The sequence below is a fragment of the Triturus cristatus genome, chromosome 5_2, assembly GCF_964204655.1.
Source record: "Triturus cristatus chromosome 5_2, aTriCri1.1, whole genome shotgun sequence".
In the NCBI taxonomy this organism is placed as follows: Eukaryota; Metazoa; Chordata; class Amphibia; order Caudata; family Salamandridae; genus Triturus; species Triturus cristatus.
The window spans coordinates 750,575,519-750,590,020 of NC_140588.1; the positions used below are offsets into that span (position 1 = coordinate 750,575,519).

Sequence of the window (14,502 nt, forward strand, 5' to 3'; positions counted from 1 at the left end):
AAGCAAAAGACACTGAAAAGAGTTTGCACAGAGAAATCCAATGGGAACGAGGAACTGAACTCAAGACTCCCCTTACACTCAAGATCTACAAAGCAGAAAGATGATATTATTAACTATCCGGATTTGGAGAATGACCTTGATTTGCTGAAAATAATTGAGACTATGATGACTGTACTTTTAAATCCTATAATGCATAGGTTAATACAAATAGAGAGAAATTATCTTCTTTCCAGGCAGTTTACTCATTGAATCAAGCATCCCGAAATATTGCTGAGCCGATAGATGAGGAGAGAATGATCCCCCAGTCAGGTAGGATGCCATCTATGGTGTCTCTTGTGGCACCCGATAAAACAGGAAGTCGTGATCTGAGACAAGCGATAGCATTATCTACCAACTTATCGGGTTCTGCTTGTGACTCAGCAAATAAGCTGAAAGTGAGTACACATATTAATAATCATCATGCTCCAAACTACCATAGCAAAAACTGACATTAACAGGCCTAATGTTGAACCTAAGGGCTCAAATGGGACTGTAAATACCAACCTTCATGCTAATCCGTCCATTATCCCTTCCCTCTTAGAGGATGGAACTATGGCACCTAGTTTGGGGAGGGGGGCTTCTCAGCACCAAGCAGAAGTTGAGAAATCTAAGGAAAGATTAGATCTTCCTTCAGCAGCCTGTCCGTATGTTATAATTCTAGTTAACGTTCCTGAACATTAATTTAGCAGAATCTACTGAACAGTTAATCCATAAGTCTCAGCATTGGTTATCCAACTGTAAAGGTGTAAACTCTAATGAGCAAAAACATATCATTATGGCTAGGAGGGTTAACTGGGTAGGAAGAGCTCCTAAAACTATCAAAGGTGATTGCATCGTACTACATTTTGATATCCAACATATAGTAGGTGAGCTATTATCTATGTTACCATCATTCAATTCTGAAATGTGTGCCCTTTAACTGGGTTTCTTTTACAAACCTTATTCCTCACCTCACCCTTCACAGTTTGTAGCACCTAACGCTCAGAATCCCTTTTACTATCTGTCAAATCAGTCTCTCCCTCCCTTAGTTTCACCTTTACTTCTTAGTATTAGATTTGCTGCATTAAAAGGCATGCCTATATGTGATTGACTGGTTGAACAGAGCCCTACAGTCAATGGTGATGGTGATATTCTAATATTAAATGGGACATTTGTGATTACTACCCCAGCTGCAACTTCGCAAGAACAAATAAGTACGCACACAGACAGCCCGAATCTTTCCCTGACACTGATGCAACATGAGAATACTTCAGGGTCTGCTGTGGTAATGTCATGGAACATTGCTGGTTAAAATAAAAAGAAATCAAATATTGAATGGATGTCTTTATTAACATCTAAAGATATAGCATGCTTGCAAGAGACTTGGGAACTTGAACCAATACAGTTGAATGGGTATCGCTCATTTCAAACTCCTGCTATACCATCACCAGCTGGACATGCTAAGGGCGGGTTATTGACCCTACTTTCTAATGTTTTTCCCCTTAAAGTGAGGTCTTTTTTAATTTCATCGTCATACTATCACATTATTTTATTAGAGTATCACGGAGATGAGTATTGGCTCCTCATTAACTTTTATAATAATAACTTTGGAAGCAATCAAGCAGCTGTGCTTGCCCCTTTAGAAAGAGATATTGAATATTTGCAAAATAAATGTACTCAACCCTGGAATATAATCTGGCTTGGGGACTTTAATGCTCGTCCTTGTGATCAGATGAATTCCCTAGTATGTGGAATGTTGGATGACGATGGAGAGAGTGTACCCCATTTTAGTCACTTGGAGTACGGTAACGCCCTAAACAGATTAATAATGATAAATGATCTTGTATTTTTAAATCTCTCTGAAATTTTAACTGGTCAGTTAGGATATACTTTTTTAAATCATTCTTTTCCTCTACCCTTGATTATGTCTTGGTTTCTGATCTAACAAGAGGACTATTTTCTCTTTTCAAGATCAATTTTTATGCTTTTAGTGACCATGCTGCAATAACTTTCCTTATCCCCTCCCTAACGAGAAAATAATCTACTTTCAATCTTCATGTGAACCCAGTAATGGAATTGCACTAAAGTGGGAGAAAGTAGAGACTGGGAGGTTTTTGGTGAACTTAATTTCCATTCGACTTGAGGAGATAATGGTCTGTTTAGATTCTATTGCTAATGATAACATTGTCTCAGCTTTTGAGCTGATTTTATCAGAAGCAAAAAATAACTTAATATGTGTTATACGTAATGGTCATCGCAAGAAATTTAGTTGGTTTGATGAGGACTGCGATAGATCTCTAAGAAATCTCCACATTGCCGTGAAATCCAAACCTTGTAACTTACCTTTGGTTAAGCTATCTTGACAGGCATATAAAAAAGCGTGGTTATTAATGTTGAAATCCCTAAAGGAAGAGCGGGTGGGAAAACTTGCAAAAGGCTGCTTTATTAAAATGTTTGCAAGCCTTTTGGTCTGTTATTAATGCACCTTTCTTAAGAGATGAAAATTCTATTTCTACAGATACCCATGTTGAGCAGGAGGAATGGGTTACACATTTTGAAAGTGTGTTTGGATCTAATGAGAAGATAATTTCTCATCCTACCTTTGCTACCTTAACTGGGTTGGGCAACATGGTTAGTATTACACTAGAAGAAACTAAGTATGCTTTAAACCAGTGTAAACGTACAAAGGCACCGGGTAAACCTGGGCGTAGGACTAAGCTACGCTCGCAGTTTGCATAGTTTGCGCAACTACGTGCTACGTGAATTGCACGTAGCACAGTGCAAAAATGCGTAGCGGGCATTTTTTGCTTGCTCGCGGTCCGCAATGTCAAGTTGGCGAGCGAGCAAAATGACATCCCGGTAAAACTTTTTCCTCGTTCGCGATCAGCAACATCAAGTTGCCGATAGCGAGCGTGGAAAATAAACCTCCCGGCCAGATTCTCAACGCGGGGAGGTCAGGTTTCTCATTGCGAGTGGTCAGGTATGCTCATGAGAAACTACCAGTCTGCGTTGAGAAAACTGCAGCTCGAGTACAAATCTACTCGAGCGGCAGAAAACGACCGCTTGCACTGTGCAAGATGCCGTTTGCAATGATTGTATAATGCGGACAAGCATCTGGCACTGTGCAATCAGTGCGAACAGCATTTTCCCAACCGCACTTCGCAGCTCGCGTAGCTTGCGTAGTGCGAAGTGCACTTCGCGTGGCGTAGCTTAGCGCTACTACGCAAACTACGCCCAGGGTTATCACCGGGATCTGACGGTGTCCCAATTGATCTGTTTTTGGATCATCAGGATCTCTGGGCCCCACTTTTAACTAATGTTTTTAATAAAATTGCCCAAACAGGTGCTCCCCCATCATGGGAAATTACAGTAATTGTCCCTATGCATAAAAAGGAGGATAGGTCGATTCTGAAAAAATATAGACCTATATCTTTAATAGATTCCACGGCAAAACTAATGGAACGTCTGCTTTTAAATAGGCTTGAGAAATGGGCCCTGGAAAAAAATATTATAATCCCATGTCAGTTTGGCTTCAGAAAAGGGAAAGGCACTGATCCACAGTGAACCTAAGTTTAATAATAGCAAAATATAATGCAGCCAAAAATGGTCATTTGAATCTTGCTTTCATGGATCTGTCAGCAGTCTTTGACTGCGTGGCACAGTTGAGGCTCTGGCAGATCATGGAGGCAATGGGGATTGATTTACAGATGATTATCATTATCCGCAATCTGTACTCAGGTGCCTCAGCCTTTGTTCGTTATGAAAAGGGAGGGGAATGCACTACGCACTTTAAAATTGCCAGAGGGGTGAGACAGGGGTGCGTTTTGGCACCCTTCTTATTTGCACTATACATTAATAATGTTGAGTCCGCTCTTCTGTGAACCACTCCCGATGTCCCCTATTTTAATTAATTACAAGTCACAATACTACTATATGGGGACGACGCAGTGATTTAGCCCGTACCAGCAATGCGCTGCGCCGCCTTATGATGGAATATATGCAATTCATGAATAAGTTGGACATGAAAATTAACTACACAAAGTCTTTTGTCCTAGTGACAGGTAAGAAGCAGCGGAAAAACCACAAATTAATGTTGAAGGAGGCCAGCTGGGAGTTGTGGGCTCTTTTAATTATTTAGGGATTATGTTTGATCGCCAAAACAATTGGCTGAGTATGGTTGTAAATAGGGGGCTGCAGATGGAAAAGAACATTGGGGCACTATTTAAATTTATTTTTAAAAGTGGCTCAAAACCCATTGAAGCAATTCAAAAAGAGTTTATTCGATTGCTTTTTAAGACAATCATAAAAGTGCATGTAAAACAATTCATTTGTTAAATGCAATAAAATTTCATATACAATCCATATATACATTAAAATGTTTGATCATACTAGCAATCGTAATAGTCTCCGTGATTACAAAATAATAGATATCCTGTGGCTAAACACTTTTTTAAAAAACTTACCTACCCTCGTGACCCTATGTACATCGTCCAGAAGCTGTAACACAAGTAGTGCTGGGCGGCATTGAAGCAATAAAGACAGTTTATGAGGCAAAAATGGTATCTGCTGCCACTTATGGAGTGGCCGTCTGGGGCATTAAAGACTGCTCTCAACTACAATGTATAGAAGACAATTTTTTTTTAAAGTTAGTCTCATTACCAAAATCATGCTCCAACTTTAAATGCCACATAGAACTTAGCGTCCCTTACATAACTGACAAAATTTGCACGGCACCAATTCTAATGTGGCACTAGGTATGGCGGAAGGAGACTTTCTCTCTCACAAGAGATATTATAAATGTCGTTTTGAAACTAGATTGTGTGGGTAATGTCAGCTGGCTACATTATGTGAATCTACTCTAAAAGCAGCCGGGTTACACCATCTTTTTGTTGACCCTATATCGTGCCAGTCTATCTCTAAAAAAGATCTAAAAACTCACTTATTGTCTAGTCTGCAAGCAAGAAGGAATTTTACAAATAGCAAGTTCTCGACAGTTAGAGCATTCCTGACTGCCCCGACCATTATGCAAATGGATATGAATTTAACTTATTATCGTTCGTCACTAATTTACAACACAGGTATATATTGGTGAGATTCCGGTTAAACTACATCCCTTTGAAGTTGGGCCTTCCACGAAATACTTATGTAGCTTACGATCTGCCATTATGTGCATGTGATGATCGATCTATTCAGAAGGATTTGCACTTCCTTCTTTTTGTAAATATTACTGTGATGAGAGAAAAACTTTTATTGTGCCCCTGTTACACAAAATTAATTTTAAACAATGTTGTGTGGCCCTCTATTTTTTGTAGTCATTATCCGACCCTTTTTCATGGTTTTCAGTAGCGTCTTTTCTCTTATCTGCTTTAAAAAAGAGAAGTTTAATCCGATGAATTTTATATCTACCATAAGAACCGATCAATTGAATTGTTCCAATAACTGTGTGTGTTTATGAATTATATTTTTCTACCTTTTTAATGAGACTATTGTATCTTAACATGTATTTGGTGCTGGAAATGTGTAATTTTTTGTATTTTAAGCCTATCGCAATACAGAAATGTTTTCTGTGTAGTATACTTTTTATGCCTTCATTGTGATGGTGAAATAAAGTTATTCTGACTGACTGACAAGAGTTTGTAAAAGACTGTTGGCAGTTTGTGAATAATGATAAATACAAGACTACACGTATCGCTCCTGTTGCTCGCATAGACATTCCAACAGAGCCTTGGACTGTATATAGCTGATTCAGTTGTCTCAAAATGAATAGCATTTTGTTTTTTTAGTTGAGTTCACCTAAAAGTGGATGGTAACCAAATGTGTTGCCACAGTAAACACAAGAATTGCGATTGAGTTCCCTTAGGAGAAAGTTCCCTGTGTAGACATTACAAATTTATGACAGATAATGGTGTGCAATTTGTTCCCACTGAGCTGTTTGCAGCTTTTGACATCACAGAAAGTGTATGGTAATGCAACTGTTATTTTGCGCATTTTGTTTTTGGGACTGAAGCCTTCACTATTACAAAAGGATGGCATGGGTACCTCGGTAATACTCAAACTGTTCAAATGCTTGAGCAAATTTGAACGGGGTGAGCCCCAGCAAATCTGCATTCAACATTGCAGATTGTCTTGTTCTGAACATACCCTAAGGGAGGTGCAGATGGTTGCCTTTCACTTGGTTTCAGATATTTTAGCATCTTTGTCTCTCCCATGCAGGGAGCTATGAAATGTGTCATGAACTGTTTTAACAGTGCTCCCCTCTAGGATGCTGCAGTGGGTACTCCTCCTTAAAGCATTGCTGGGTACACCTGTCATTTTTCTAAGGGTGCCACTATGGTCGAGAAGTCAGCATTTACATAGTTGACCCCTGGCAGTAGCATTGGAATAATGTCTTTAGTTCTCACACTATCAATCAATCAATCAATCAAAACATATATGGAGCGCGCTACTCACCCGTGAGGTTCTCAAGGCGCTGAGGGAAGGGGGGGTGCAGCTACTGCTCGAAAAGCCAGGTCTTGAGGTGTTTCCTGAAGGTGAGATGGTCCTGGGTCATTCGTAGGTGTGCGGGGAGGGAGTTCCATGTTTTGGCTGCCAGGTAGGAGAAAGATCTTCCTCCCCTGGTGGATCCACGAATCCGTGGGACGGTGGCGAGGGCGAGGCTGGCGGAGCGGAGTTGGCGAGTGGGAGTGTAGAACGAGAGGCGGTTGTTGAGATATTCGGGGCCCATGTTGTGGACCACTAGGGATTTTTCTATCACCCCTTGGCATAGTGTGTGCATTAGCCACTTCTTTGTCAGGGTGAGGTGGGTACTCTGCAGTGAAGTCACTATGGTACATAGAGATAGATAGATAGATAGATAGATAGATAGATAGATAGATAGATAGATAGATAGATAGATAGATAGATAGATAGATAGATAGATAGATAGATAGATAGATAGATAGATAGATAGATAGATAGATAGATAGATAGATAGATAGATAGATAGATAGATAGATAGATAGATAGATAGATAGATAGATAGATAGATAAATATGACACAGAAGGGCCAATTCACAAAGGCATTTATGAATACGAAAGTATCAGTGCTGTAAGCACTACTTTATGTAGTTGTAAATGCCTTATTATATAAAATATCTAACATGAGACAAATATAGAAATAATATTCATACACAATTAGTACAAATGGAAATGACTGTGCCCTCTTCCCACTTTTTCTAATAGGTAGTTGGGCATTTCGGGGCCAATTGAAAGTCATGCAAGAGTATGTAAACGATTACTCCTGTAGTAATACTTCCTGTACTTATAAGTATATTTGTGACCTGCAAAATGTATTTGGTGGGCACCCAGGCTAGCATATTTAGAGGAGTTTGGGATGAGAATGGTAAAAGTTTATCGATTTTAAGAGACACTACCTGGAATCTTCTGTAATTGAATGGATAGAAATTGTTTGCCCTCTACCAAGAGTAAGAACCTGTGACCATTTTGATTGGTACCAGAGCCACCGGTGTGCTGCATGCAATTGCTCCTCCACAACAACTGCTGTACATTAAAGCACTCAATAATGAACCCTCTAACTCTGAGCAAGAAAGTAGTAAAAGAAGCATTTGTAAACTCCTACATTACATGCACCAGCCTCTGTGAATCAAGACAGCAGTTTAGTGGATTACCACACTAGCAAAAGTATCCACGCGACGGGCTGATCCTTTGAGCATCGCTAGTTTAGTCAATGTACTATGGAAAGATACCTTCAAGCTCAGCGAGAAAGATTAGTGAGGCAAAGTGGAAAACGAGCATTTGTAGACATTTGTTTGCATCTATTTTAGTCATTTTATACTGCTGTTGGTTTACTGAATTTTCTTTGGGTGATTACCTTCAAAATCCTTGAAGGATATTTGTGAAGTGAAGTTCCAAATAAGCTTTAAGTAGCAGAAACATCAGTCCTCCTTCTTTCAAGAATGTTCATTCTTTTTTAATATGATAGTCCTTCTGGAATTTTTAATGGGCATGTGTGTATTGAATGAGCTGTATACCGCTGCCTTCAAAGTCCAAAAAGATCCGCTTATTAATATTGGATCCACCAGTCGCCATGCCTTTTTGTCATGGTACATAGTATGGTGACTAGAGGAGCACATTTAAGATGTGTGGGTTTTTTAATTTAATCAGCATCGGGCCAAGCAGCTGTGATGAGTTTCCAGACAGATTTGAGGGGAGGGGACCTTTATTCACTCTCAGTAAAAATGTGTAATACTTCATACACTGATGACTCATAATTCAAAAACTCCATGGTGATTTCAGGTGCAATTCTACATGCCTGGATAGTGGTATATTCTAATATTTGAAACACAGGTACCATTGAAGGGCAGGTGACTGCAGAGATGTCAAAGTGAGCATTGCCTAGGGCCCCCGCCTTCCGAAGCCTTCCCCCATGCTCATCCCCCTCACCCCGGGGGAAAGTGAACTAATTTCAACTAGTTTTTAAGACCTTGTTAAAGTTTAACATATACATCAGTATTGTTTTGCATCATGCCACTTGAATTGGCAGGAAATGGGTAATACAATTCAAATGTGTTCTGTAAAGGCCACTCCACCCCAATAAGTCTTTCCTGAGGCCTCCAAAATTCTTGGGTGATGGTACTGAAAGCACTGCATGCTGAGTCATCTCAATGTAATAAAAATAAATGTTACAGTGTGGCCGAGCAAGATGGCCGAACGGACGTAGCTCGTCTCGGCTCCCAGTCCGCACTGCTTTCCTGAACCTCTAACTGCAGCCAACTCGAGTTTCATCTGCCATGAAGCACTCCAGCAGCAAGCTAAACATGCGGGGCACAATCTGAACGCTTCCCTCTCAATACCAACTTGTCGATGCGATCGGGAGAGGTGCCTTGCTGACGGACCCCGGCACACACCAAAATGGCGCCCACCGCTCCCCGAGCGGCGAAGAATCTCAACTGCTGGTAAATCGACCACAGACCTGACACTACAGCGCCATGCCACTTACCGTAGCTGGTGGAATGGACTACGAATTACAAAATCGCTGAGGAGAGATGCTCCGCAGGAGATCTTACAGCAGCAGATCCCCACAGTGCCATGCTGCAACTCGAGACCATCCAGGTACGTGGGCAATGAAAGTGGAGCCCAGAGAGTGCTAGAACTCCTGTTAGATCAGATGGTATTCAGCGCAACCATTAACCGGCGTGTGAGGGCTGAAAGCCCTGTTGTGGCGGGAGACGCACGCCAGGCCTGACCCTAAGATGGCGGTTTGGCTTTGACCGCAGACGATTGTCAGAGACTTCCCCCATCTCCTAAATCGCTGCCTCGCTCACAGTGACAGAGACTCGCTACAGCAGAACCAGCACCCTGCCTGGACATCGCGCAGCCTTAGGGGTGCCCCATGGACTCGATTACATCGGCCAATTATGCACCCTACCGAGAAGCCCCGACACTCATAGAAAATGGCACCCACCGGTCGGCAATTGACAAAGCTTCATAATGATCAGTAACATATCACAGAGCCGACAGTGACATCTCATCGGCCGTGGCTGCTGGGGACGGCTTCCACCCACGGAATCACTAAGAAGCCTGCAGAGGGAGCGGCGTTTCTCTGGAAGAATCACCAGACCAGATCCCAGGGTGTCCTGCTATGTCTCTGGACACTCCCGGTATGTGTGAACTGAGGAGGGGCAGACCGGAGACCGGAGATCCCTGGGACCCCGGAGTGACAGATAGAACTTTGAGAACTACCCACCTGGTGTGTGTGGGGGGAAAGAACAACAACGCAAAAAAGACACTGGTGCAATCCATAAACGCATACCTTGCCTGTCCCTACGACGGCGACCCAACTATGACTGTGAGAGTCTACCAGAGTCTCCTCCTACGCCTGATCTGCGGCCTCGCTCACTGTAGTACAGCATTGAGGCAGAAGAACCGACGCTGGCCTGATCACCGCACAGCCCCAGAGGTGATCCGCACCCTATCGGCCAAACTTAATTCACAGCGCAGGGAATGGGGGAGTTGCAAGCTGGGACACTCAGTGCAAAACCGATCTGCAAGTCCTAACGAGCCAGGCATCACGTGCTAACTTGAGGCTTGACGACCCCTTGCACAAGTGATGAAGGGAGAGTGACCTTGGGTCCGCCTTTTCCTTTGATTACCCCCAGTACCACTCCTATGCCAGGTCAACCTTCACCAACCAAACCAATCCCTGCTATATATGCAACGTCGACTGCCCACATCTGGTGACAATACAGACTGCCGTCACTGCGACCACAATCTCTCATTTACCGAACCGGAGTACAGCTGACGCCGACGCACCATATTGCACTCCTACACCAGCACGGAAGAAACCATACAACGACAACCGCACCTCTATGCCTCGACTGCCATAAAGATAGAGTCCTCCTGGATCCACCTCTATGCCGCCAAAGAAGACGACGAGCAAGACACTGAACAGGGTCTCTGACTTCTTTCCACCAACGGATAAATGCCCGACACCAGGCCACGACGAGGGAGCTGACAACATGGCCCTCACTAAAGATGACCTACTGGTAATACTCAGAGAGTTTAAAACGGAACTCCGAAATGATCTTAATCACTACATTAAAGCCTTGATGGAACAACTAAGGTCCGATCTCACAGAGCGGCTGACTTCCCTCCAACAGGATGTTGACTCAGTGGGTACTAGAGTGATGGACCTGGAGGCCCAAACCCAAGAAATCGACAATCACTCCCCTGCCATGCGGGACGACATACGCACCCTCCAGGACCAACTTCATCAAACGCAACTCAAGGCTGAGGATCTTGAAAACAGGGCTCAGAGGGAGAACCTAAGGATCCGAGACCTGGAGGAGGGAGCAGAGGGGCTCGATCTTGAAGCTTTTTTAGAGGGACTATTTGCGGAGATCTTCGGGCCCCAACCTCTTAAAATTCAACTAGAACGGGTACACCGAGTAGGGGGCCTGGCGACCGGAGAAAGAAAACGGCCACGAGATGTGATTGCTAAATTCCACTCTTACAAAGTGAAGGAAGCAGTCCTTTTATCAGCCCAGAAAAAGGGGTCAGAATCCTTTCAAGAACACTCCTGTGCCATCTACCAAGATCTCGCACCATCCACCTTGGCCAGGAGACAGCTGTTCTGACCCATCACCTCAAAGCTCCGTGAAGACAACATCAAGTACAGATGGACATAACCGATTCGGTTGAGCTTTGAGTACAACAATAAACAACGCCACATCTCCGATCTGAAAGAGGGGTTGGAACTCTTGGGGCTCTCCGCGGACGATTCTGATCCTACACTCGGCACAACACAAGAGGCATGGAGGAGAGGCCCCTTGATACCTCCCTGGTCCACAAGTACACGAAGAAACCGCACATGAGACCCGCATGGCTGCCTTCTTGCTACCTCCAAAACTATGAGATGATAATCACAGTGAGACTCTCACCTGTTGTGAAAATTAGCCACTAGAAGATTATCCACTGAAACTGGTCAGGGACTACGATTGACACTGTTGGCCTCCCCGCAGGGTTCCTCGACCTCTTGCGATACAAAACATCAGGATACCGACTGGCTCATTAACCTGACCAAGACACTACAAATGGGAATCTACCGGGACCCTCACCGAGGGGAGATACAGGAACAATTATGACCTCAGGAATGCACAGACTTTGATTGAGCTTCCGTGAGACCCCATATTCTCTGTTGACAGTTCGGTTGTTCTCCGCCACAGAGATTCACGGCGGAGACACCATCACAATACCCACGAGAACATCTCTCCAGAATTGGCTTCACAAGTTCATCACATTGCTATTGGCAATTATAGCATCAAGAGATGTTCGGGATGAGCGTGGACGGGGACCTCGGTCGCACCGTCCCCCCACTGTTCCCATGGGGTTTCATCAACCCTCAGCTGGGAACCTGATGTTGGTAATGTTAGTTCTAGTTTATTTTTGTTTGGAGGAGGGGGATAGGTCTACGGGATGATGGTGGTTTTTTAATGTTGTTTAATGTTCCTCTGTGGCGGGTTATTGGGCTCCGATCTTCTCTTAAACCACACATACGCCAGGGCTATACCTCATCTACACAGACCTCGACTAAGAACAGAAACGCACCACATAGCTATGGCGGGGGGGGTGTCCACGCCAATTAGATGGCGGTTACTACCGGCTCATGGAACGTGAAGGGCCTTAACTCCCCTCAAAAGCAACAAACGGTCTGGAAATATCTTACCGATCACCACATAGACATAGTGACTATCCAGGAGATGCATCTCACTAGAGCCGAGGACACACGCTTTCAACACAAACAATACCCCTTGATATACAGATCCTCCGCTCTTACTAAACACAGGGGAGTAGCGCTCCTCTTTCATATCTCTGCAAACTTCCAACCCCTTGGTGTTCAAACTGACAAAGAGGGGCACCTAGTTATGGTCAAAGGATCACTAAAAAGCAAATGCTGCACTTTTGTGGTGACATATGTCCCCAATGCAGGACAGACAGCCTTCCTAAACATGTTAGTGGAGAAAATTTATGACTTTGCAGAGGGTCCAATGCTCTTACTAAGCGATTTCAATCTCACCTGGCAGCCAGACCTCAATAGCACCCACCTGCATCGAGCGGACACAAGCTACTGATCCACAGACACTAAACAGAAGTTATATGAGCTAGGCCTCAAGGATGCCTTGTGTGCTCTTCATCCCCAGACACGAGACTTTACTTTTTATTCACATGTACATAGTACATACTCTAGGCCCGACTACATTTTTATCAGTCAGAACTTAATGGGGGCCCTTCAGACAGCCAAGATATTTCCCATTTCCATATCGGACCACAGCCTCCTAGCGATTCACTTAACATGGAGCAACATTGCTTCTACTACTTCCAAGTGGTACTTTCCGGCGGCCCTCACACGGGACAGGGTGCACTGCACATCATGAGAAACGATTACAGAATTTTTCAAGCTAAACAGACCCGAGGACACATACACCAATTGGAATGCATTCAAAGCAGTTTTTCAAAGGAAATGCATCACCCTCAATTCTACCCTGAACAAACAGCGTACCAAGGAGAGAGAGGCCCTAGAAGCTTTGCTGGCCACTGCTGAATCCTCCCACAAAACGAATCCCTCTAGAGATACTCTTCGAAACCTCACTGCCCTAAGGGGCAAACTTAGAGCCATTTACAATAATAGGGCTGAATTCACTATCCTTAAACTCTGCCAAATATCATACTCACAGGGAAATAAGGTTGGTAAACATCTCGCCAGACAACTCAAGGAAAAACGAGAAAGGGAATATATAACGGGTATACGAAGTGAAAATGGTGTCGTGACACACAAAGATGAAGACAAAGTTGACCTCTTCAGCTCCTTTTATAAGACCCTCTACACCAAGGACCAACGTGACACGAGTAAACAACACGACTACCTCCAGATATTACAATTCCCTCAAGTATCGACAGAATGGAATGACAAGCTTACTGCCCCATATCTTCCGAGGAAGTAGCAACCGCAATAAAAGCCCTCAAACCACATAAGACCCCAGGCCCAGACGGATATACAGTCCAATTTAATAAAACCTTTGCCCCAGACCTAATCCCCCACCTCATCCGGCTCTTTAACAAAATGGCAGAAGATGGAGAGGTCACCAGCTCAATGGTCGAAGCGGTGATCACAGTAATTCCTAAACAAGGAAAGGACCCGCAACTATGCGCCTGAAAACGCCCCATCGACCTTTTAAACCTAGACTCGAAGCTATATTCCTTGATCCTAGTGACTCGACTAAACGACCTCATGCCCGAACTAATCCATCCCGATCAATCCGGATTTATTAAAGGTCGACAGACACATGACAACACTCTGCGCATATTTCACCTCATTGAGAAAGCCACCATAAAACGCATCCTTGCAGTGCTGGTTGGACTAGATGCCGAGAAGGCTTTCGACAGGGTGGATTGGGAATTCCTTTTCAACACACTAACAAAATTCGGGTTTGATGCCAAATTTATTACCATGCTCCGAGTCAATTACGCTCAACCATGCTCCAGAGTACAAGTTAACGGGATCCGCTCACGACCCTTCTTCCACACCAGAGGCACTCTCTCACCCTTATTATTTGCCCTCAGCATAGACCCCCTAGCGATGGCCATTAGGGCAACCCCAGAGATTCAAGGAATCCCCTTTAGCGGCGTCCAACATAAAATATCGCTCTTTGAGGATGACGTGCTTATCTCTATCACAGATCCACCCAGGCCCCTACCCCGACTTCAGTTAGAGCTATCGAGATTCGAAGAAGTTGCAGGGTTCAATATTAATCTAGATGAATCATATATACTCAACCTTACACTTCCAGAATCAGAAGCCCGAGAATTGCAGACACCCTCCGCTCCAATGGACTTCTAACTCACTCCTATACTTGGGGATCCGGTTGATGCCCCGCGTAGAGGGGCTCTTCGAGCTAACTTTCCACCCACTCTCCACCGCATACAAAT

At 43.8% G+C, this 14,502-nt stretch overlaps 1 protein-coding gene across 1 annotated transcript in view; it reads left to right on the forward strand.

Annotated features, from left to right (window-relative positions):
• HTR2C (5-hydroxytryptamine receptor 2C) overlaps positions 1–14,502 on the forward strand; it is a 3,718,710-nt gene that overhangs the window by 1,263,897 nt on the left and 2,440,311 nt on the right. The gene's annotated exons all lie outside the window — the stretch shown is intronic.